Consider the following 26,232-nt stretch of genomic DNA (forward strand, 5'->3'; position numbering starts at 1 on the left):
TGCACCCAGCCCGGCCACCCCACGCCCCCTGCACCCAGCCCGGCCACCGGGCACCCACTGCACCCAGCCTGGCCACCGCACACCCCCTGCACCCAGCCCGGCCACCGGGCACCCACTGCACCCAGCCTGGCCACCCCACGCCCCCTGCACCCAGCCCGGCCACCCCGCGCCCCCTGCACCCAGCCCGGCCACCGGGCACCCAGCCCGGCCACCCCGCGCCCCCTGCACCCAGCCCGGCCACCGGGCACCCACTGCACCCAGCCTGGCCACCCCACGCCCCCTGCACCCAGCCCAGCCACCGGGCACCCACTGCACCCAGCCTGGCCACCCCACGCCCCCTGCACCCAGCCTGGCCACCTGCGCCCCCTGCACCCAGCCCGGCCACCGGGCACCCACTGCACCCAGCCTGGCCACCCCACGCCCCCTGCACCCAGCCCGGCCACCGGGCACCCACTGCACCCAGCCTGGCCACCCGCACCCCCTGCACCCAGCCCGGCCACCCCACGCCCCCTGCACCCAGCCCGGCCACCGGGCACCCACTGCACCCAGCCCGGCCACCCCACGCCCCCTGCACCCAGCCCGGCCACCCCACGCCCCCTGCACCCAGCCCGGCCACCGGGCACCCACTGCACCCAGCCCGGCCACCCCACGCCCCCTGCACCCAGCCCGGCCACCCCACGCCCCCTGCACCCAGCCCGGCCACCGGGCACCCACTGCACCCAGCCCGGCCACCCGCGCCCCCTGCACCCAGCCCGGCCACCGGGCACCCACTGCACCCAGCCCGGCCACCCCACGCCCCCTGCACCCAGCCCGGCCACCGGGCACCCACTGCACCCAGCCCGGCCACCCCACGCCCCCTGCACCCAGCCCGGCCACCGGGCACCCACTGCACCCAGCCCGGCCACCCCACGCCCCCTGCACCCAGCCCGGCCACCCCACGCCCCCTGCACCCAGCCCGGCCACCGGGCACCCACTGCACCCAGCCCGGCCACCCGCGCCCCCTGCACCCAGCCCGGCCACCGGGCACCCACTGCACCCAGCCCGGCCACCCCACGCCCCCTGCACCCAGCCCGGCCACCGGGCACCCACTGCACCCAGCCCGGCCACCCCACGCCCCCTGCACCCAGCCCGGCCACCGGGCACCCACTGCACCCAGCCCGGCCACCCCACGCCCCCTGCACCCAGCCCGGCCACCGCACACCCACTGCACCCAGCCTGGCCACCCCACGCCCCCTGCACCCAGCCCGGCCACTGGGCACCCACTGCACCCAGCCTGGCCACCCGCGCCCCCTGCACCCAGCCCGGCCACTGGGCACCCACTGCACCCAGCCTGGCCACCCCACGCCCCCTGTACCCAGCCCGGCCACTGGGCACCCACTGCACCCAGCCTGGCCACCCGCACCCCCTGCACCCAGCCCGGCCACCCCATGCACCCGGCACCCAGCCGGTCATTGGGCACCCACTGCAACCAACCTGGCCACCCTGCACCCCCTGCACCCAACCTGGCCATTAGGCACCCACTGTAACCACCCTGGCCACCCCATGCGCCCTGCAACCAATCTGGCCACCCCGCACCCCCTGCACCCAGCATTGCCACTCTGCACCCGCTGCACCCTGCCTGGCCACCCCACACCCACTGCAACCAATCTGGCCACACCATGCCCCCTGCACCCAGCCCGGCCATTGGGCACCCACTGCACCCAGCCTGGCCACCCTATGCCCACTGCAACCAACTTGGCCACCCTGTGCCCATTGCACCCAGCCTGGGAACCCCATGCCCATTGCACCCAGCATGGCCACCCCATGCCCATTGAACCAGAATGACCACCCTGTGCCCACTGCAACCAATCTGGCCGCCCTGCGCCCTCTGCACCCAGAGATGCCACCCCATGCCCATCACACCCAGCATGACCACCCTCTGCCCACTGTACCCAGCCTGACCGCCCCACGCCCATTGCACCCAGCATGCCCCCCCTACCCCTGTGCCCATCTGGCAGACCCAGTGTGGCCACCACCCCCTTCAAACGACTCATTGTGCCCACCGCGCCCAGCCCACAATGCCATCAGACCAAACCACCAGATGTGCACATCTCTGACCCAGGATTATGGACACTCCATCACCATAACAATCACACACCCCCCCTCACTCGGTCAGCTGCTGCATCACTGACTTCAGCTCTCTGGGGGCCAGCTCAGCTGCAGAGAGGAGGTAGCAAACATGAGTTTAGTGTCCTGTCAAGAGCGCTTTGGGCAGATCCGGAGCTTCCATGTTCCCTGTCTTGTGAACCAGGGGCCAGTCAATGACGTTAAAGGGTGGCAAATTCAAAGTCATAAAAGGAAATGCTTTTTCATGCATAGCACAGTTAGACTGTGGAACTCATGGCCACATGAGGTTGTTGAGGCCAAGAACTCAGCAAGATCCAAAAACGTGCTGGACATTTCTATGGGTAACACGAACATCCAGAGTTATAAGAAGAGACAACAGAAACTGTGAAAGGGAGATTAAACCTCAGACTTCAGGATTTAAGCCAATCTTTCACTGTTAAGGTATGTCTACACTGAGGTCCCAAGTCAGCCACCACGGGCCAGTCGTGGGGGTTTCATTGCAGTGTAGACGTGCCCTTAGAGGCGAGGATGAAACCAGATTATGCCCCAGCTGCTACTGCCAGGTTCTCCTTCCTTCCTCAGAGCTGGCTGATGCTGACTGCTGTCAGACACAGGGCCCCGGGCTAGCTGGAGCTCCTGGCTGAGCCAGCCTGGCAGGGCCCACGTCCCCTCAAATTGTTAGAAATAAAGAAAATGACGAGGACCTGACGCACCCACTCTCCCCCTTTGACAAAGCCGGCCTGGGTTCTCTTTTGGGAACGTAGGCAGTACAGATCGGATCAGAGGCGGCGTCAAGCTAATCCAGTATCTGCTCCCCATTGGCCAGTCCCAGCTGCTTCGGAGGTTGGGACAAGAAGCCGTGCACTAAACAGCTATGGGCTGACCATGGGGGAAATTTCTCTGTCATCCCTGTCAGTCAGGCACAGGCCCACAGCCTGGAGCAGATTGCTGGGGGGGGGGGGGAGGTCAGGCTGTGCAGGGTGGGCTTGAAACTCCAGTGTCTGGAAAGAAACAAACAACGTGCAACTGACAGAATGGTAAATTCTGGGGGCTTCCTCTGATTAATCAACACAGAGCAGGAAAATCCAGGGGGGAAGATCTGTGGCTGTGTGGGCTGGATGTATGTGCATGTGAGAGAGAACACGCAGGGCGCACATGGGCTGCGTGTAGTCAGTGCACGTAGTCATGGCTCCAGCTGGGGGTGCGGGCTCTGGGGTACGGCTGTCTGGGCACATGCAGTGTGGATGGATGAGCTCGTGCACGTTCACCAGACCTTTTCGCTTCCTTTGCAATCAGTGCCCTGCAGTCTGGGGACGAGGCTGTTTACCAGCCTCGTCTTCTGCTTCCTCTTTAATACTGGGACACACCTGGGGGCCACTTCCATCCACGAAGGCACTTTTGGGTGGGAGCTTTTGGGTGGGAGGGAAGGGCAGATTGGAGAGTTTAAGTGAATAAACCACAAACTCGGCTCCTCCCCAACGTCTTAATTGTCTCCTAGAAGCAAATGAACAAAGTGTTCCCTGGTCCAGGCACAAAACTCCAGGCAGGGAGCAGATTGTTTCATTCAGCCTCCTTTTCCAATCACTCATCCCCCTCCCATCCCCCCATCCATCCATCCATCAATCCATCCATCCATCCATCTTGCAGCGGCCCCATGTCTATTCACGGCCTCTCTTGCATCCATGGCAAATCTGTCTTGGTTCATGTCAGCAAAGACATCTGCATCTCAGTCTCCCTCTTGGCCGTGTCTCCCCTCCCTTCAGTGTCCCTGCCCCCTTGCTCCAGCTTGCCTCAGCTTTGCTGATCAACGGCAGAACAGCACAAGGAGTTGATCAGAACCATTATTATGTTCCCTGAGGCTTGGCAGGAACATAGGAACTGCCAGACTGGCTCAGCCCGCCGGCCCATCTAGGCAGTGCCCCGGCTCTGACGGTGGCCAGCAACGCAAGGCATTGGAGGATGGCAGACAAAACCCTGCAGCGGGAAGTTCGATAATCATCCACCAGAGAAAGTTCTGGCCTGACCCCCATTAAGTTAGAGGTTGGCTCATGCCCTGGAGCATGAGGGTTAAAGAGATTTGGAGCGATGTCCCCTTCTCTCTTATACTCTCTTGGCCTATACGGGAAACACCCACTTGCTAACTGTGCGGTGGCTTCAGAGGCTGCCGTACGGAGGTGGGATTGCTGTCACTGTCTCTGGGATGTGTCAGGCCTTCTGGTGCCGTTACTGTTGTGTCCCACTGTATTACGGTGGCCCCTAGCTGAGCTCAGGGTCCTCTCCTGCGAGGCACGGTATGTACATAGCAAAGGCCAGACCCTGCCCAAAGACCGGACACACTCAGTGCAAAAGAAGGGAGGGTTAGCCCCAGTGTAGCCATGGGGAATTGAGGCAAAAGGCATTGATGGAAGAGCTGGGAACGGACCCAGCCCCTCGCCAGGGCAGCCCAGCACTATAATGCCAAGACCAGCCTTCGACTAAGTAACACACGAAAAGGAGAACGAAGCACTTTCTGTCTGGCCTGACCTGTCAGAACCTGGGTCTCCAGCTGTCAGACTCTGAGCTCTTTGCAGGGGTGGCTGTCGGGGTGACTGGCACAAAACCGAACACCCTTGCCCCGCCCCCTGACCCGCCCCTCCTCTGAGGCCCTGGCCATGCCCCGCCCCTTCTTTGAGGCCATGCCCCTGCTTGCTCCACCCCCCATCCCTCTGTCACTTGCTCTCCCCACCCTCACTCACTTGTGCATTTTCACTGGGCTGGCATTCACACCGGTGCGGGAGGGGGTGAGGGCTCTGGGCTGGGGGGTACGGGCTCTGGGGTGGGGCCAGAAATGAATGGTTCAGGGTGTGGGAGGGGGCTCCGGGCTGGGACTAAGGGGTTTGGAGGGTGGGAGGGGGATCAGGGCTGAAGTACGGAGGGATGGGGAGAGGTCTCTGGGCTGGGGGTGCGGGCTCTGGGGTAGGGCTGGGGTTGAGGGGTTTAGGAGGGTGCTCCAAGCTGGGATCAAGGGGTTTGGAGGGCAGGAGGAGGCTCTGGGCTGGGGCAGAGGGTTGAGGTGCGGGGGAGGGGGAGGGGGAGGGCTCTGGCTGGACATGTGGGCTCGGGGGGGGGGCTGGGGATGAGGGGTTTGGGGTGCAGGAGGGGGCTCCAGGGTGGGACTGAGGGGTTCGGAGGGCGGAAGGGGGATCAGCTGGGGCTGGGGGTTGGGGCACGCGGGGTGGGGGTGAGGGTGAGGGTTCCAGCTGGGGATGTGGGCTCTGGGGTGGGGCTGAGGATGAGAGGTTTGGAGGATGGGAGGGGGGTCAGGGCTGAGGCTGGGGCAGGGGGTTGGAGCCTGGGAAGGGGTCAGGGGTGCAGGATCTGGGCGGCACCTACCTCAAGCATCACCCAGAAGCAGCAGCATGTCGCCCCCCTCCAGCTCCTATGTGTAAGGGCAGCCAGGTGGCTCTGAGCGCTGCTCCATCCACAGGTGCCACCCCCGCAGCTCCCATTTAGCCAATGGGAGCTGCGGGGGTGGCACTTGGGGCGGGGGCAGCGTGCAGAGCCCCCAGAATGCCCCTATGCATAGGAGCCGGAGGGGGGACATGCCGCTGCTCCCGGGATCCGCGCTGCGCCACCAACTGGACAATCAATGGCCCGGTCAGCAGTGCCGACCGGAGCTGCCAGGATCCCATTTCACCGGGTTGAAAACCAGACACTGGTCACCCTAGGCGTCTGTCACTCAATGTATGTGACACAACGGGGGCCTGATCGCCGCTGGCTCCTGGCCTTTGCAGCCTTCCCAAGTTTTTCACACCGGGCTTTGGTGTAATACCAAAGCAGGATGCGAACCCTCTGTGCGACAGGCCACTTTCCTTACACAGGAGGGAATAATAATCCCATCCGCGGCAGGAAGGCCTAGGGCTGGGGGAATTCTCCAGCCTGTGCTCTGCTGGAACGTCAAGTGGCCCACCTAATGGCTCCTCTTGGCCCTACCAGCTATGCATCGGGACTGTGCAGACCCCCCTCCCGCCCCCGTCCCCCCCGTCCCCCACACTGGTCTCTCTCTGTCCCCTACAGACTGATCTGACTTTTGTCCCTACCTTTCTTTCGCCAGCTCCCCAGGAATGTTAAAAGTTGGCTCGTTAATACCCTGCTGGGCACCGATGAATGGTAAAGTCCAAGTTAAAGGCTTGGCCCCCTTTCAGAGACATCAGAGGAGGCATTAGGGAGGATTAGGGCCACTTTCAAGACAACCACTTTCACTAAAGAGGATTTAAAAGTCTAATTACAGGCCCGGGGAACGGCTTTGTCACTGCCTGGGCTGGGCGCTTTCAATAGTCCAATTGCTCCCTGGGATGCAGCCACGGGGGGGGGGGGGGGGAACTAGGGATCTGCCCCGGCTTCCGGCAGCGAGGAGACCCTCTGCCGGGAGGCTCTAGCGAGCGAACGCTGGGCCCAGAGGCAGGGCTGCGAGGCAGGACGAACCCCTCAGGACGCTCTGGGCTAGAAGGTGTTGGGACATGGGGAATGGCCGCAGACAGTGACCTCACTAGGCTCCTCTGGTGTCACACATGGGCGAAGATCCTTGATCAGCCTCAGGATCCACCCTGCCTAGAATCAGCTTGGGCGGGGGGGGGGGGGACCTGCCCTGCCCTGCCCTGCCTCGCCTCGGGATCCTGTCCGGAGACAGCTGCTCTCTCACAGGACCCCTTCAGGGTGGGAGGAGATGGGAACCTGCTGGCCCGAAGATCCACAGTCCACTTGGCCAGGAAACATGGCTTTGCCTTACATCTCCTCTGCTCCTCCGCCTGGATCTCTGCCCTAGATCCACTCTGCGGGGGGCAGGCTATTCTCCATTGGCTCTCTGCCATAGATCCACTCTGCTGGGGCAGGTTACTCTCCACTGGATCTCTGTCCTAGATCCACTCTAGAGGGGGCAGGCTATTCTCCATGGGATCTCTGCCCTAGATCCACTCTGCAGGGGGAGGCTATTCTCCACTGGATCTCTGCCTTAGATCCACTCTGCAGGGGGCAGGCTATTCTCCACTGGATCTCTTCCTTAGATCCACTCTGCTGGGGGCAGGCTACTCTCCACTAGATCTCTGCCCTAGATCCACTCTGTGGGGGGCAGGCTACTCTCCATGGGATCTCTGCCCTAGAAGGGGAGAGTGATTCCCTCCTGGATCCCAGAGCTACTCTGCCAGGGGATCCCATCCTCAGCTACCCTTTGCCAAGGACACCAGCGCATCTGTGGCTGAAGCTGGCTCGTAGGCCCAGGCTCAGAGAAGGGAGCTGTGCAAAGCCCAACAAGCTCCTTTGTGCATCTGGGGGCTGAGCTGGCTGCTAAAGACCTGTGTGACCCATCAGGGCAGCGCACAGATTGTTTTTTTTTTTTAAGTAACCTTCTCCCCTTCCCCTCCCCACCCCACCCCCAGCTGCTGTGGCTGGGTGCTGGCCTGGAACTGCTGTCTCTGGACCCAGGCAGGTTGCTAAACAAGTTAATTAGATCAAGGAGATGGAAGCTGGCTGGTGAAAGAGAGCCCCAACTGTCAGGCTGGCGGAGTTGTGAAAAAGTTAATTCAATTAAGTTTTCCCGCTAAACTAATTAGGCAGCAATCTGCCACGCGAGGAGCTGCGGCTACTGCTACCCAGAGCCAGGGGCAGAATAGAGGCGGGGGAAAGGAGGGAGGACGAAGGGGGTGGGGGGCTGGAAGAAAGAAAAATGGACAAAGCAAAAGATGGACGGAGAGAAAAATGGAAGGACAAAGGGCGGGAGGCGGGGGGGAGGGGAGAAAAATGATGGCAAGAGACACCCACCCAGGCCAGAGAGAAAGCCAGGGGCATAGGCAGATCAGTGAGTGCCCAGACCCTGGGAAGAGGCACCCTGGCTCAGCTACACAGTCCGGCTAGCCCAGGTGCTGTCTCTGACCAGGGCCAGCACCAGACGCTGCTGAGGAAGGAGTAAGAACCTCACAGTAGCAGTTAGAGACTAGCTGAAGCACTATCTAGGCAATAGCCAGGCAGAAATCGGACACACAGGGTCTGTCTACACTGCCTTGTAATGCCGGATCTGCGGGATCCGGCCTTGTGGACTTGGAGTTTCCAAGCCTGCATGTGAACATCCAGGCTGCAGTGCAAACCCGGGCTTACGGCGGCTGGGCCGAGGTCTCAGAACTGCGCTACCCAGCCTCTGTCTCGGCTTGAGCTGGGTCCACACTGCACAATGGCAGGGCTCGGACCTGAGTCTCAGCGGGACTCGGGCTCTGCCCCACCCTCCTAACAGGATCTCAGGGCCCGCTGACCTGAGCCGGACCGATTTGTGTGTGGACAGAAGAGGGGCTTGGGCTCAAACCTGAGTCAGAGTCTGGGCTTAGTGTGCAGTGGAGATGGGCTATGTAGCGGCAGCCAGAGAGCAAGGGGTGGGAAACCTCAGCTTGGTAGAGGACGAGCTGCGGGGTGGGGGAGCTTGTTCCTGTGGTCAGGCCTTTCTCGCGCGCTCCCTGGAGTGGGCACTCCCAGAAATGCGCACTCGAGAAATACCCAGAGAAATAGACACACCTGGGCAGGAGGTAACGCCCATTGCATTGGGTGAGGGGGGAGAACTGGAGCCCTGGGGTCTATACCTGACTCTGCCACTGACTCACTGGAGTCACTCACTCCTGAAGTGAATGGACATTGTCGGCACTTGGCACCTCTGAAATCAGCCCACTTTTTTAGGTGCATTTAAGTGCCTAACTTTAGGCAGCCAGGTTTGAAACTTGTGGCCATATCACTCGCATGTACCTCAGTTTCCCCTCCAGCTGTGCACCATCTAGTGCTGCAACCCGATTGGCTAATGTGGTTTGGGCCATCAATCCCCGCCGGGGGCCATATGGGCCAACTTGTGGCAACGGTGCCAGCATGGGCATGAGAGTCTCAGCTTCCGTTTAAAAAAGGCATCAAGGCTCTAGCCCACATGGCTGCAAAGCAAAATGGAGCGTGACCGACACAGTGATGCCTGCCTGAGTCTGCAGCCAGCCCACAACAACTGCACTAAGAGAGGTGTGAACTGCTTGTAGTCATCTCAACGACTCGTTAACTCTGAAACCTAATGAAATGTGTCAAATCTCAATATTTTCAACTATTTCACTGCTGATCAAAGCACACAAGACCAGAGAAGGAAAGTCACATTATGAGGATCCAGGTCATCTACCACAAGGGGTTAAAATACATTGAAACTCCCGGGGGCACTAAGGTGAGGGCGCTGTGGGGGCATGCTGTTACCCCCCACCATCGGGGGATGGAGGGAGCACCCCTCTGCTTTATTGCTCTACAGAGGCAAATCTGTACCTAGCCGAGGCCCTGCTTGCCTGTGATGAAAGGCCTTGTGTCAGGGCTACTCAAATGACAGGAACAAGGCAGCTAAAACAAGTGAGCGGAAAGGACGCTGGGGTACAGCTGCAGGCCGCTAACATGTCAGGCAGCTGGTCGGGGATTGGGGGAATCTTGACTCAGCATGGGACTGGTGCTGCCCCCACTTTGCCCTGGTGGCACAAGGTGCCAGGCAATGGGGCATCAGGCCCTAAGTGTGCACTGGCCAAGGAACTATGGTGCCAGGGTTTGCTCATGGCTGCGACTGGGATCTCCGCTGTTTGGGGATAGGCCCGAGTGTGAGGTCTGCAGGGCCGGGCCTGCCTCGGGAGGTACCAGGCATGGTTCTGGTGCCGTGCAAACCCTGATGGTGATCGCCACGCTCCGGGCTGGCTCGTCCCAGCTCCCGCAGCCCCACGCAGCAGGACCCCTCTCTTGCACTGTGAGGCTCTGCTCCGTGAGCCCGGCCGCCCGGTTCCACTAGTGCCCCCCCAACACTTCCCTATCGTGTGGGGCCGGGCTTTCAGCCCTGCCCGGCCATCCCTGACGGGGCACAGCTGGACACCGCCGGATGCCAGAGGCGGCTGGGTTTTTCCCAGGGATTCTCAGGCCTTGTCAGCCATCGGCCGCGGCTGCCCCTGGTTCAAACACGGATGCGGGGCTGGCCCTGGTACGACGAGCTGTGCTGGTCCGCATCACAGCTCAGAGCAGCTGTGGTAGCATAAGAAGAACAGAACATTAGAACGGCCACCCTGGGTCAGACCCACGGTCCATCCAATCCAGGGTCCTGTCTTCCGACAGTGGCCGATGCCAGGTGCCCCAGAGGGAATGAACAGAACAGGACATCCCCAAATGATCCGTCCCCTGTCACCCATTCCCAGCTTCTGGCAATGCAGCCACACCGACTGCTGGCCACGGATGGCTGAAATCTCCACGAATGGCCAGTGCCCCAGCTTAGCACTCGTTTAGCAGAGAAATTAGTCACACACCATCCTTGCTCCCACCCGTCCTCTCCCACCTCCTGGAATCTCTCTCCCCGCTTCCCTTCGCTTCTGCTCTTTGTCCTTTAGATAAAGCCACAGAATTGTTTTAATTACCCCTGTTGCGATTTAAGTACCTGGAAGTGTCTCCTCTATCCTGCCTCTCCATAAACGCTGGGGTGTGTCTTGTGCCCGCCCTTTGCCATCCCGCATCAGAGATCTACTAAGGTCAGATGCCGTTAGTGTGGAGCCGCTGCTCAGTGTCCTGTTGTTTTCCTGGCAGAGGGAGCTCCCTCAAGCTTCCTAGCCATGACACAAGCTTCTCTGGTTCTTGACTGGTATTACTGTACTGCCTAGAAGGATGTGGGAGGGGTGGTTACGGTGCTGCACAGAGACAGCCTCTGCCCTACAGAGCTTACACGCTGCACAGATGAGCCAAACGGTTGGTTGGGGAAACTGAGGCGCAGAAGCCTCGTAACCGCACCTGGCCTAATGGTGTTGCAGCTATTCAGCGTGTGTGCGCGTGTGCTGACCCCGGCACCTCAAGTTCAATGCCAGTAAAACTGAACTGAATGCACTGATCTAGCCCATAAATGACAGCGGGCTCTGCCTGCCGAGAGACAATGTTTTAGGAGCTGCATGCACAGACTGTGCTGGCCACAGGCAGAATGGCAAGGGGCCCGCAGGCCTCTCCTGTTAGGAACGTGTGTCTTGCTCTTAAACAATTGTCGCTGCAGCTTTCAGCGTGGCACACGTCTGTGTGCAGGGGCACAGCTCCCCTCCCCTCATCTGCTGTGGGGAACGTTACCTCTCCCCTCCCCAAATCCTTACCCCTCCTAGACAAAGACAGGAGAACGCAGACCAAGTGTCTCTCTCTGCATAACAGCCAGCTCCATTACATAAGCCATCAATTTCTTATAACAGGGGCCCAAAGTCTGCCCAACCTCGGGTTGTAAGGACAATTTTCCAGAGACACCCTGAAGCAGCTGGCCCCAACCTTCACATGAGTCATGCTATGGGAATTCATGGGACCCTCTTAAACTGGAGGCATTTAAGAAACAAAACATCAATGTACTAGACATAGACAGGCTCCCACACAGCTCATGTCCCAGCTTTGTCTGACCTGTTTACCAAGGGCCACCCACGCCTGGAACACCATACCTCACACAGTTGGCATGTCATTGCAAGCACCTAAAACTGCACCCTGTAATGCAGCATTCCCAGAGCTCCAGCTTGAGCCAAGCAGGCTTTTTGAATGAAATAATGGGCCTGATTCTCGTGTTATTTCCACCAGTGTAAAATGGGGTATTTTAAAAAATCAGACCCAAGATTTCTGCGAGCAAGAGTGAGAGAAGGAAACCACGGTGAACACTAGAATCATAGAATCACAGAAAATTAGGGTCGGAAGGGACCTCAGGAGGTCACCTAGTCCAACCCCCTGCTCAAAGCAGGATCAATCCCCAGCTAAATCATCCCAGCCAGGGCTTTGTCAAGCCTGACCTTAAAAACCTCTCAGGAAGGAGATTCCACCACCTCCCTAGGTAACCCATTCCTGTGCTTCACCACCCTCCTAGTGAAATAGTGTTTCCTAATATCCAACCTAGACCTCCCCCACTGCAACTTGAGACCATTTCTCCTTGTTCTGTCATCTGCTACCATTGAGACCAGCCGAGCTCCATCCTTTCTGGAACCCCCCTTCAAGTAGCTGAAGGCTGCTATCAAATCCCCCCTCACTCTTCTCTTCTGCAGACTAAATAAGCCCAGTTCCCTCAGCCTCTCCTTGTAAGTCATGTGCCCCAGCCCCTGATCATTTTCATTGCCCTCCACTGGACTCTCTCCAATTTGTCCGCAGCCCTTCTGTTGTGGGGGGACCAAAACTGGACGCAATACTCCAGGTGTGGCCTCACCAGTGCCGAATAGAGGGGAGTGATCACTTCCCTCAATTGGTCTTCTTGGCAACAAGGGCACACTGCCGACTCATATCCAGCTTCTCGTCCACTGTAATCCCCAGGTCCTTTCCTGCGGAACCACTGCTTCGCCAGTCAGGCCCCAGCCTTTAGTGGTGCATGGGATTCTTCCTTCCTAAGAGCAGGACTCTGCACTCATCCTTGTTGAACTAAACCCGTGCTTTTTATCTGGGTGCATGTGGGATGCCCTCCAGCCGCTCAGCGGTGCAGGCCTGCCACAGAGAGTTATGACCGATCATCCTGACCCCCATCAAAAGCAAACCGGCTCATCCTCTTTTAAGTACATTGCATGTTTTGTATATTTCACCCTCGAGAATTTGTTTTTCCCTTGACTTTTGGGGGACACTCTGCTCACTAATTTCAAATCATGCCCGCTGCTGGTAATCCCGATGACTAATCCAAAGCTTTGCCTTCCTGACATCAGATGCCTGTTATGATTCACGGGATATTGCCATGACACTTAATTCATAATTAATAATTATGTTGGTGACGTCAGAGCCAGATGAGATGCCAGCTCCCCCTCCTAGAGCGGCATTGACTCTGCAGGGCTGGCCGGGATATAAACTTCATCCTAGCAGCGCATTCTTAGGATAACCGTACTATTTAGTAACAAACTCAGCGCTCTCCCACGAGTCAGCAGCTCTGACTCCTCTACACATGGGCAGCAGGCCTGGGGCCCTTTTCAGGTGGTCAGTTTCAGACCACTGAGTTCGTTCAAAGTGAGGACGCTCAAGCAATAGATCATTTATTAAAAACAGGATCTAAAAGCTGTTTCAAAAGACCAGAGCTGAGCTGCAAATCTGCGTCTCACAGGTAGTGGGAAACCAATGAGTATTGGAAGTGGCTGCTGATTTACACCGGCGTGAGGCCAGAATCAGGCCCTTAAGGAATGCAGGATTGCTGGCTGGAAGGTAGCCCAGGCCTGTAGTGATCCAAAGTCATCGGGTGGTCCAGGAGTGAGGGGCTCAGTCCAGTTCTTAGAGCTTAGGGTTGGCACCAGTTGTCTCCCTGTCAGCAGAGGGGAGAAGGACGGAGCTCTATTCTCACCCCTGAACTGGTCCCTACCTGTCCTGGGTGAGGCCCATCATTGAGGAAAGCTTGCAGTGACTCTGCCCAGGGCTAGATACAAGACGTCAGCTCCAGCACTGACAGGCCAGCACCTCCCACCCACACTACAAAGTACCATTAAAAAGTGGGGAAAGAAGGTTCCCATGGGCATTTCTGTGGCCACACCATTGGGGACTATGTGAACCCAGAGTGAAACTCTTGTTATGTTCCCAGCATTCACGCAGGGAACTTAGATAAAAACATAAATACTCCGGCTGGAAGGGTACAGCATAACACAATTTTTATTCCTAAAGTACAGAAGTGTAGCACACAAGAACCAAAACCAGAAAGAGACAAAGCAGGCTGCTCCCTCACACAGCGAGCACTGGACCTGGCCTGAACTCAGACTTTCACAGAACTCCAACAGAAGGGTTCACGGTGACACAGATTGCAACAGCGCAATGAGCTCCAACACCCCCTGGCCTTTGCACCCGGGGCTGGGTTTTCATCAAAGCTGCTGGCCCTCAGGGTCATGGCAGAAGCTGGGAGTGCAAAGAGCTTCTGGAAAGCTGGCCCTCATTTAGGTGCCTAAATGAGCTCTCTGGAATAGCAAGACCCTCTTCCCTATTTCCACGCAGCCGTCCCAGGTAAAGCCGTGGGACATGCCCTGGCGGGAATGATCCTGCCTGGGCCAGGGTCACCCCCGTTCTAACATCCAGGCTCTTTATGCATCACAAACACCAATGCAGGTGAGCCCTGTTTTCCATGCTGGCTCCCAGCGGCCTCCAGACTTTCTGCTGCATTGTTTATTTTACCACAGATGAGGAGCTCTGACTTAGGACCGGCTTTGCAGCCCCTTCACGAGCGGGAGCTTGCCTGCTTCTAATCAAATTACCAGCCCGGCACGGGGCTGAAGGCTGGCAGTAATTGAATTTCTCCCGTCACAGCCTGATGTCTCTCCCCTCCAGATCCTGCCTGGGTTTTATTGTTTCTGGGCTAGGCTGCCGTGGCACATTTATTTGATCTGTCACAGGGAGCCCTTTAACCCTCTGCTGTTTGCTTAAAGGCACCCAGGCTCCTTTCTCTGAAACACAATTAAAAACAAATCAAACAATCTGGGAGGGTTCTTCCCCCGCCCCGCTGCCCCCTGCGGAAAGGCCTCGGAGCGCGAGTGGATTCCTGCCTCCCGATCGGCTCCACTGAGCCAGTTTGTAAACAACCTGGCGCTGTGGTGTGGCTGACCAGCGCGATGGATGGCACAAAGCTTTCTCCCCGCGCCGGCCGCTTCAGCTGGGAGCTGATCGGATCGGCTCCCATCTCCAGGCTGGGATTCCTTGCAAATTTGCAGAAGCGCCCTGAGGAAAGAAGGAGCTGGGCCGAGAGTGTTGCTGTCTTGTGGCAGGGTTATCCGGGTCCAGGGTCTGGTACGCAGAGCTGTGTTATTGTAGGGTCACTCTGGCCTGCCAGTCACCAGCATTGGGATGTACATAACTGTTATAAAAGCAGGTCTCTCCTGGCTGCAAGGCTGGGCTCTGGTTTGTTACCGTAAGGTGGTCAGTGCTGCTAGGTGTATCTTGATTTGTTATTGCAGGGTTTTGAGCCCTGGGCTGGCTGTGGTGTTACTGTAGGGTGCGGAGTGCTGGGTTGTACGCACTGGTTTGTTATTGTAGGGTCACTCACAAGGGCTGTGCACACACGTTTGTTAGCATAGGGCCCCTCAGAACCGCTATGCACTCTGGTTATTGTAGGGTCATGCACCAGTTTCTTGCGGTTCTACAGAGTCTCTCATGAATGCGTGGCTGATGGCATCTTTACCGTTGAGGGGAAATACAGGCCTGTAGTGTGGAAACAGGGAGAAGGGAGAAAAGCAGGAGTCGACCTTTCCAAACCGCAGTGTGTGGGAGCTGTGATCCTGTCACTCAGGGCAAGCGCTAGGGACGATGGGTTAGCGACAAAGCCAGGGGCTCCAGCTTCCAGCTGAACCACCAGGAACGCAGGCAGAAGGAACCTCAGGGTCCAAGAGCCGGGTCCTCCAGCCACAGAGAGGCAGCCCCTCCTGCTTCGTGAGATTGGCCTGTGACCGTGCTTGGCCTATCCGACTCACTGGTGCAATGTGCCCCACATCGATCCAGCCCACGGGCAAGCGACGGGCTAGTGAGCCACATGAGAAATCAGGCCCTTTGCTTGGAAGAAACCACATGCACGAGGCTGGAGTGTCCGTGTTCCTCTCACTGGGGGAAGAGATTATCCAAGCAGGGATCCTATGATCTGCTTAGCGGGAGAACTAGAAAGGTGAATAACAGTCCATAGCCGGGTGAGTGCTCTCGCTCCACCAGCGATCAGCCTCTGGCATGGGGGGCGGAAATGGAGGGCAGATACCTGGGAACCTGACCCCTTGTCCTAGGCTGATGGCATGTGGGCTCCTGGCAATCTGTCGGTACACTCAGCCTGCCCACCCGCTAATTGCAGAACGCCCCTAGCGGGGTGGGGGACGGGGGACGGGATGGGACACGTGCCCACAAACAGAAGCCCATGGTATCTGGGAGGTTTCGTACACTGCCTCAATGTAATTCACCAGCTGGGCATCTTGTGAAGGACAAGGGCCTTGTGGCTCAAGCAGAGACATGGATTCTCTCCCCAGCTCTGCCACCACTTACACTGTGACCATAAGGGCAGGTCTTCCCTGCCGCCGGGAAGTGTAATTCCCAGGTCAGACAGACGAGCTCAGCAGCATGGCCGCAGCGGGATGGACGGTGGCGCGGGCAGGACAATCCGGTCAGAGATCCTAGGTACGTCCTCGGGCGGCTGGCCCTTGCTGCAGCCTGTGTCGCGGCCTCGATCTGAGCTAGCAGCAGGGCCAATCTCTGAGCAACCCGATGAGCGCAGCTGGCTTGTAGTGGGCTGCCTGATTGGCTCCCCCGCCTGACTGGTTGGACGGGTCAGCAGCGCGGACTGGCTCTTGAACCCAGCAGCAGCTGAGTGGCTGATCAAAGCATTTGCTCATAGCTCCTGCCTTATTCCAGCCCTGCTCCTGCCTTGCCTTATGCCAGGTACTTGGCTCTGACCCTTGGTACCGGCACTTAGGCTCTGACCCTGGGCTCCTATTCCTGGCTACCGGCTCCTGCTCTAACCATAGAATCATAGAATATCAGGGTTGGAAGGGACCCCAGAAGGTCATCTAGTCCAACCCCCTGCTCAAAGCAGGACCAATTCCCAGTTAAATCATCCCAGCCAGGGCTTTGTCAAGCCTGACCTTAAAAACCTCTAAGGAAGGAGATTCTACCACCTCCCTAGGTAACGCATTCCAGTGATTCACCACCCTCTTAGTGAAAAAGTTTTTCCTAATATCCAATCTAAACCGCCCCCACTGCAACTTGAGACCATTACTCCTCGTTCTGTCATCTGCTACCATTGAGAACAGTCTAGAGCCATCCTCTTTGGAACCCCCTTTCAGGTAGTTGAAAGCAGCTATCAAATCCCCCCTCATTCTTCTCTTCTGCTGGCTAAACAATCCCAGCTCCCTCAGCCTCTCCTCATAACTCATGTGTTCCAGTCCCCTAATCATTTTTGTTGCCCTTCACTGGACTCTCTCCAATTTATCCACATCCTTCTTGAAGTGTGGGGCCCAAAACTGGACACAGTACTCCAGATGAGGCCTCACCAATGTCGAATAGAGGGGAACGATCACGTCCCTCGATCTGCTCGCTATGCCCCTACTTATACATCCCAAAATGCCATTGGCCTTCTTGGCAACAAGGGCACACTGCTGACTCATATCCAGCTTCTCGTCCACTGTCACCCCTACGTCCTTTTCCGCAGAACTGCTGCCTAGCCATTCGGTCCCTAGTCTGTAGCGGTGCATTGAGTTCTTCCGTCCTAAGTGCAGGACCCTGCACTTATCCTTATTGAACCTCATCAGATTTCTTTTGGCCCAATCCTCCAATTTGTCTAGGTCCTTCTGTATCCTATCCCTCCCCTCCAGCGTATCTACCACTCCTCCCAGTTTAGTATCATCCGCAAATTTGCTGAGAGTGCAATCCACACCATCCTCCAGATCATTTATGAAGATATTGAACAAAACCGGCCCCAGAACCGACCCTTGGGGCACTCCACTTGATACTGGCTGCCAACTAGACATGGAGCCATTGATCACTACCCGTTGAGCCCGACAATCTAGCCAGCTTTCTACCCACCTTATAGTGCATTCATCCAGCCCATACTTCCTTAACTTGCTGACAAGAATACTGTGGGAGACCGTGTCAAAAACTTTGCTAAAGTCAAGAAACAATACATCCACTGCTTTCCCTTTATCCACAGAACCAGTAATCTCATCATAAAAGGCGATTAGATTAGTCAGGCATGACCTTCCCTTGGTGAATCCATGCTGGCTGTTCCTGATCACTTTCCTCTCATGCAAGTGCTTCAGGATTGATTCTTTGAGGACCTGCTCCATGATTTTTCCAGGGACTGAGGTGAGGCTGACTGGCCTGTCGTTCCCAGGATCCTCCTTCTTCCCTTTTTTAAAGATTGGCACTACATTAGCCTTTTTCCAGTCATCCGGGACTTCCCCCGTTCGCCACGAGTTTTCAAAGATAATGGCCAATGGCTCTGCAATCACAGCCGCCAGTTCCTTTAGCACTCTCGTATGCAACTCGTCCGGCCCCATGGACTTGTGCACGTCCAGCTTTTCTAAATAGTCCCTAACCACCTCTATCTCCACAGAGGGCTGGCCATCTCTTCCGCATTTTGTGATGCCCAGCGCAGCAGTCTGGGAGCTGACCTTGTTAGTGAAAACAGAGGCAAAAAAAGCATTGAGTACATTAGCTTTTTCCACATCCTCTGTCACTAGGTTGCCTCCCTCATTCAGTAAGGGGCCCACACTTTCCTTGGCTTTCTTCTTGTTGCCAACATACCTGAAGAAACCCTTCTTGTTACTCTTGACATCTCTGGCTAGCTGCAGCTCCAGGTGCGATTTGGCCCTCCTGATATCATTCCTACATGCCCGAGCAATATTTTTATACTCTTCCCTGGTCATATGTCCAACCTTCCGCTTCTTGTAAGCTTCTTTTTTATGTTTAAGATCCGCTAGGATTTCACCATTAAGCCAAGCTGGTCGCCTGCCATATTTACTATTCTTTCGACTCATTGGGATGGTTTGTCCCTGTAACCTCAACAGGGATTCCTTGAAATACAGCCAGCTCTCCTGGACTCCTTTCCCCTTCAAGTTAGTCCCCCAGGGGATCCTGGCCATCCGTTCCCTGAGGGAGTCGAAGTCTGCTTTCCTGAAGTCCAGGGTCCGTATCCTGCTGCTTACCTTTGTTCCCTGCGTCAGGATCCTGAACTCAACCAACTCATGGTCACTGCCTCCCAGATTCCCATCCACTTTTGCTTCCCCCACTAATTCTACCCGGTTTGTGAGCAGCAGGTCAAGAAAAGCGCCCCCCCTAGTTGGCTCCTCTAGCACTTGCGCCAGGAAATTGTCCCCTACGCTTTCCAAAAACTTCCTGGATTGTCTATGCACCGCTGTATTGCTCTCCCAGCAGATATCAGGAAAATTAAAGTCACCCATGAGAATCAGGGCATGCGATCTAGTAGCTTCCGTGAGCTGCCGGAAGAAAGTCTCATCTACCTCATCCCCCTGGTCCGGTGGTCTATAGCAGACTCCCACCACGACATCACTCTTGTTGCACACACTTCTAAACTTAATCCAGAGACACTCAGGTTTTTCTGCAGTTTCGTACCGGAGCTCTGAGCAGTCATACTGCTCCCTTACATACAGTGCTACTCCCCCACCTTTTCTGCCCTGCCTGTCCTTCCTGAACAGTTTATAACCATCCATGACAGTACTCCAGTCATGGGAGTTATCCCACCAAGTCTCTGTTATTCCGATCACGTCATAGTTCCTTGACATCACCAGGACCTCCAGTTCTCCCTGCTTGTTTCCAAGGCTTTGTGCATTTGTATATAAGCACTTGAGATAACCTGTTGATCGCCCCTCATTGCCAGTATGAGGCAGGAGCCCTCCCCTCACAGACATTCCTGCCTGTGCTTCCTCCCGGTATCCCGCTTTCCCGCTTACCTCAGGGCTTTGGTCTCCTTCCCCTGGTGAACCTAGTTTAAAGCCCTCCTCACTAGGTTAGCCAGCCTGCTGGCAAAGATGCTCTTCCCTCTCTTCGTAAGATGGAGCCCGTCTCTGTCCAGCACTCCTCCTTCATGGAACACCATCCCATGGGGCATGACCGCCCACTTCCCAGTCTCTGACACTTGCTTTTTGCTAATGTCTCTGCCTGATCTTTTCCTCCTTTAACTTGGGCCAATTATTCCCTCACCGATACCTCCCATGCTGAAGGTATGTGATAGCATCCTCGCCCTTGGGCTGGGGCCCTTCCGGACTCCGTATATTTATCTTCCCTTGTGCGGCGCCTCTGAAATATTCTCGGGCATAAAAAAATTTCTCCCCGCCCTCATTGAGCCTTTCACTCTTTCTCTTTAATCGCCTGCCCTGCTCCCCACAGGTGTCCTGGTGAGCCCCGTGTGGCCAGCACTGTGCGTAAGTAACATTCGAAGGCTAATGCAGCCTCCATCTTCCCCACCAGCCGGAACTTAGGCAAAGGAGAGAAGGCACCCGCATGCTCCGGCTCTGCCAATGCCTCCATGCTCGGACAGTCTGGAGGCCTTCCCTCCCCCCACAAGGGCTCCTGTAGAAAGGAGAAATCCCCCAGTGGTCTCTCTGAAGGCCTGGGGCTGTCCCCCTACATCATGCATTTGGGTGGCTTGAGCTCCCCTGTGTTAGTTCAAGCCAATGAGCTTCTCATTTACGGTGCATCGGAGGGGAAGATGGGGAGCAAGTATTTTGAAACCACCCATGATCGTGGTATCTTGGCACTATCCTCTGGACCTCCGCAGGTCCTCTACTCAGCGGGGAAGGCGAGCTAATACCATGACGTCAAGAAGGCGGAGGTGTTCATCTTAGGTCTTCACTAAAAAGATAAATTGTGACCAGATACGTAACACAATTCATGTTAACAACCGGGGGAAGGTACCCAAGCCTAATTAGGGAAAGAACAGGCTAAAGAATAGGCAGATAAGTTAGATGTGTTCAGGTTGGAAGGGCCTGATGAGTCGTCCTAGGGTTCATAAGCAACCAGCTGCAGCAGTCTCGGAATCATTAGCAATTATCTTTGAGAACTCCTGGAGGGCGGGTGAGGCTCCAGAGGAGTGGAGAAGGGCAAACCTAGTACCTGTCTTTAAAAGGGGGATAAAGAGGACCCAGAGGATTGTAGACCAGTCAGCCTAACATCGGTACTGTGAAAATCACTGGAACAAATTATTAAACAATCAGTGTGTAAGCACCTAGAGGGTAATAGGGTGATAAGGAAGCCACCATGGACTTGTCAAGAACAAATCATACCAAACCAGCTTAATTTCCTTCTTTGACAGAATGACCGGCCTCGTGGGAATGGGGGGAAGCAGTAGACAGGATATATCATGATTTTAGCAAGGCTTTTGACACAGTCCCACATGGCTTTCTCATAACCAACCCAGGGAAATGTAGTCTAGATTAAATTATTAAAAAGTGGGTGCATAACTGTTGGAAAGACCGTACTTAAGGAGTAGTTATCAATGATTTGCTGCCCAACTAGGGGGACGTATTTAGTGGGGTCCTGCAAGGGTCTGTCCTGGGTCTGGTACTTGTCCATATTTTCATTAATGACTGGGATAATGGAGTGGAGAGTTTATAAAATTTTCAGGTGACACCAAGCTGGGAGGGGTTGCCAGCACTTTGGAGGACAGGGTTCGAATTCAAAAGCACCTGGAGCATTTGAAATCAACAAGATGAAATTCAAAAAAGACAAATGCAAAGTACTACGTTAGGAAGGAAAAATCAAATGCATAACTACACAATGGGGAATCACTGGCTAGGCAGTAGTGTTGTGGAAAAGGATCTGGGGGTAGAGTGGGTCACAAATTGAGTACGAGTCGTCAGTGAGATGCAGCTGCAAAAAAAGTTAATATTCTGGGATGTATCAACAGGAGTGTCATATGAAAGACACAGGAGGTCAATGTCCTGCTCCTACTCCACACTGGTGAGGCCTCAGCTGGAGAACTGTGTCCAGTTCTGGGTATAACACTTTAGGAAAGATGGGGACAAACTGGAGAGAGTCCAGAGGCGAGCAACAAAAATGATCAAAGATGAGAAACCCTGAGCTGTGTGGAAAGGTTAAAAACCCTGGGAATGTTTAATATTGAGAAAAGAAGATTGAGTGGGGAGGGGATCTGAGAACAGTCTTCACATCTGTTAAGGGCAGTATTAAAGAGCATGGTGGTCGATTCCCCCACCCCACCCCAAAAAAAGAACAAATGAACAAAAACCCTGCAGGAGTAAAAAGAGACTGCCAGCAGAAATCCAGCAGCAGGGTGGGGGCTATCCAGTGTATTGCACCCAAGGCAGCACGTATGATACCTACCCTACGGGCAGGGGGCGTATGTGTGCATTCGATACAAGCAACTCTTGACTCCCAGGGACCACGTATGGGCTCTGGAGACCAGAGTGGCTGAGCTGGAGGAGCTGAGGGAGACAGAGCGGTACGGAGATGAGACTTTCTGGGACACAGTAGGATGGTTCCACCCCCGGTCTGACAGCCTCTGTGCTGTTGAGGAGGATGAAAGTCTTGGGGAAGGAAAACATCCAACTGCAGCAGAGGGAAATGATGCCAGAGTTGGGACCCTCCTTCCAGATGATGTCACTGTACCCTCTGCAACTGGGGACACCCCTCCAGAGGAGGATACCCCAGTTGTTAGGAAGTGACAGATAACAGTAATGGGGGATTCGATCATTAGAAACATAGAGAGCGGGGTTTGCGATGACCAGGAGAACCGCATGGTGAATTGCCTGCAGGATGCAAAGGTTGTGGATCTCTCAAGACATTTAGACAGACTTATGTGCAGTGCTGGGGAGGAGCCGGTGGTCGTGGTACATGCAGGTACCAATGACATAGGGAAAGATAGGAGAGAGGTCCTGGGGGCCAAATTTAGGCTGCTAGGTAAGCGACTGAAGTCCTGGACCTCCATGGTACCATTCTTTGAAATGCTCCCAGTTCTATCCACAGAGACAGTCAGGCAGAATTGCAGGGTCTCAACGCGTGGATGAGACGATGGTGTAAGAAGGAGGCGTTAAGGTTTGTTAGGAACTGGGGACCCTTTTGGGAAAGGGGGAGCAGATACAGGAAGGATGGGCTCCACTAAACCAAAATGGAACCAGATGGCTGGGACTGTTCAGCTTGGAGAAGAGACAACTAAGGGGCGATATGATCGAGATCTATGGAATCATGTGTGGTGTGGAGAAAGTGAATCAGGAAGTGTTATTTACCCCTTCTCGTAACACAAGAACCAGGGGTCATCCAATGAAATTAACAGGCAGCAGGTTTAAAACAAACAGAGGGAAGTACTTCATCACACAATGCACAGTTGACCTGTGGAACTCATTGCTAGTCGATGTTGTGAAGGCCAAAAGTATAACTGGGTTCAAAAAAGAACTAGATTAGTTCATCAAGGATAGGTCCATCAATAGCTATTAGTTGAAGATGGTCAGAGACGCAACCCCATGCTCTGGGTGTCCTTAAACCTCTGACTGCCAGAAGCTGGAACTTGACAACACGGGACGGATCACTCCTTAGTTGCCCTGTTCTGTTCATTCCCTCTGAAGCACCTGGTATTGGCCACTGTTGGAATCCAGGATGCTGGGCTAAATGGACCACTGTGTCTGACCCAATATGGCCGTTCTTGTATTATGTGTCCACCGAAAGTAGGACAAGAATTAATCAGTTTAATCTGCAGCAAGGGAACTGTAGGTAATACATTAGGAAAAACTTTCTAACGCTCAGGGGAGTTAAGCCTGGAACAGGCTTCCAAGGGACGTTGTGGAATCCCCATCACTGGAGGTTTTTAAGACCAGGCTGGACAAACCCCTGTCAGGGCTGGTCTAGGTTTACTTGGTCCTGCCTCAGCGGAGGGGGCTGGATTTGATGACCTTGCTAGGTCCTTTCCAGCCCTGCCTATCTTTACTGCTTAAGGGCCCTCATCACAGCTACACCTGTTCATTCCTTCCCTTCATGGGCTATGGAAATAAGGAAACTCTGCATTGCTCTCAACACGCTCATAACACTTGACATTAAGACAAAGACTATAAATCCAATCTCATGCTTCAGGGCTTCAGTGTGTCACCTGCAGGGGTCAGGAAGGACTTCACCCCACGCTTCCCATGCACAGTTGGCCAGATGTATTCTGGCTGCATGTTGGTTGGTTGTTTTTTCTCCCCCCGCCACCTTCCCGTTAAGCATTAGGGGTCAGCCACAACTGGAGACAGGACATGAGATGGGGTGAACAAGTGCTGTAGGATGGTACAGAGAATTTTCTGCCGTAGAGATGGCTAGCTGGTGAGTCTTGCTCACATGCACAGGGTCTAACTAGTCACCAGATTTGGAGTGTGGGGGGGCAGTTTGCCTTCCTCTGCAGCATGGGGCGTGCGTTGCCTGCTGGGGTCATCTGGGCATGGCTGACCTGACCCAGTCCCTGACATCACAGGGGCATTGGGCAATGGGCGCACCTCAGTCCCTCATGTTCTCTGACTGTTTCACAATAGGTCAGGCTCCTGTGGGCTGGACTTTAGTCAAACCCAAGTCACTGTGCTCAGCACAGCGGTAACTGAGTGGAGTTCTCCAGCCAGGGCTGTGCAGGAGATCCGACTAGATGATCACAATGGTCCCTGCTGCCCTTAATTGCTATCAAATCTACCGTCCCATCGCTGACCTCAGTCCCCAGGCTCCAGGCTCATGTCTTTTCACTGGGTGGAACCGTGTGGTGCTTTGCTGCTCCAGCCGGTCAAAAAATGCAAAGAACTAAAAAAGAGCTGAATTCATTTTCCGTTTTCACAAATGGTCATGCAAATTGTTGGCGTTTGTGTTTAGTGGTTTCTAGTTTCAAAGTAAGGCCTGGTTTTAGAAATGGGGGGTTGGGGTCAGGTGAGTGGGATTTTTAAAAGAAAAATTACCTCAACATTTTTTTAAAAAGTTGGGATTTCTCATGTTGTGAACCACGAACGACAAGAGGTGAATGGGAAATGGGAAACTTTTATGTGAGAAAATTGCAATAGAAATTTCATCCCCAAATTGGAAAACCAACAATTTTCACACACACACACACACACGAGAAAAAGGCATTTTTTTCATGACAGAAAGTTGGTTTGTCTGTTTAAAAAAGGCCCCATTGTTCCATTCAATCCCAGTCTGTCTCTGCTCACAGGCGTGGAGCAAACCCCTTCTCGCCTTGCGCTCTGAGTTATGTCTACACTGCAGTGGGAGTGGGATTGCCGCGGGGGCTGCTCGCTTTGATCTAGCTCACTCAGGTCCCAACAGCAGCGAAGCTGCGGCAGTAGGGACTCCGGCGTGGGCTCGCCAGCCCGGTCGTTAGCCAGGGGGCCGGGTGGGCTTGGACACCCTGAGATCAAAGCCAGCTCAGATCTGTCTACACGGGCTGCAATCACACCTCTGAGTGCAGTGAAGACACACCCTGAGTGCTGAGTCTCCACAAAGACCTTCACTGGTGGAGCTGGCATTAGACACCTCCTTATGTTGCCATAACAAGCTGCATCCTGCTGGTGCTGCTAATACCCGGCCCTGCTATGGTGCCAGCCATCTGAAGGTCATTTTACAAACATCAGTGACGCCTGGGAGGTGGGTCAGTATCGTGGTCCACACTTTACGGGTGGGGAAACTGAGGCACGGAGCCCCACTAAGGGTATGTCTATGCTGCAGCTGGGAGGTGTGACTGCAGCTCAGGTCGACGTACATCTTCTGTTTTCATCTTCTGCTGGCAGACTGTCTCTAAAGCACGCACAACGGTCTTGCCAACCCCAAGTGATCAAATCTCCCACATCGGGCCACCCAAAATTAGGAGACCGGTTTACAAATCTGGCCCCGCAGTTAAATCATGAACCTTTAGTAGGTAGAAGGGAAACAGTGCTGGAGAGAGATTGTGTTTACTCTGGAACGTCCGAGAGAGACAGAGGAAGCAAATCCAGACTGTTCTGTGGACAGGCCCGGCTTGATGCAACTATGGCATTGGTCCTGCTTTGCGCAGGGGGTTGGACTAGATGACCTCTGGAGATCCCTTCCAACCCTGATCTTCTATGATTCTTCTATGATTCTATGACACTCCTGCAGTCTAGCAAGGGTATGTGAATGTAGACTGCAGCCACCCACTCACAGACCCGGCCTAACATCCAGCGCTCCGCTCTCCAGCTGGCCTCCTTGCTACTGACTCTGGATCATTCTAACAGGTCACGTGCCCTCCGAGCTGTGCAGTTACTCAGACTCCTTCCAGTGCAGTAACACGTAGATAGGGTCCGTCACTCTTACTCCACTGCGCTTGCTTAGGGCAAGAATTAACGTAGGTGATTAAAATAGCGTAGTTTTTTCATTCTGAGAGTGATAAACGGCAGGTAAGTAAAAAGAAAAGGAGGACTTGTGGCCCCTTAGAGACTAACCAATTTATTTGAGCATAAACTTTCGTGAGCTACAGCTCACTTCATCGCATGCATACAGTGGAAAATACAGAAGATGTCTTTATTCACACAGACCATGAAAAAATGGGTGTTTATCACTACAAAAGGTTTTCTCTCCCCCCACGGTATGCATCCGATGAAGTGAGCTGTAGCTCACGAAAGCTTATGCTCAAATAAATGGTTAGTCTCTAAGGTGCCACAAGTCCTCCTTTTCTTTTTGCGAATACAGACTAACACGGCT

At 55.1% G+C, this 26,232-nt stretch overlaps 1 long non-coding RNA gene across 1 annotated transcript in view; it reads left to right on the forward strand.

Moving 5' to 3' along the window:
* Positions 1–26,232, forward strand: part of LOC311514672 — a 36,292-nt gene that overhangs the window by 4,523 nt on the left and 5,537 nt on the right. The gene's annotated exons all lie outside the window — the stretch shown is intronic.

This window comes from Lepidochelys olivacea, assembly GCF_965140295.1.
Source record: "Lepidochelys olivacea isolate rLepOli2 genome assembly, chromosome: 1".
In the NCBI taxonomy this organism is placed as follows: Eukaryota; Metazoa; Chordata; order Testudines; family Cheloniidae; genus Lepidochelys; species Lepidochelys olivacea.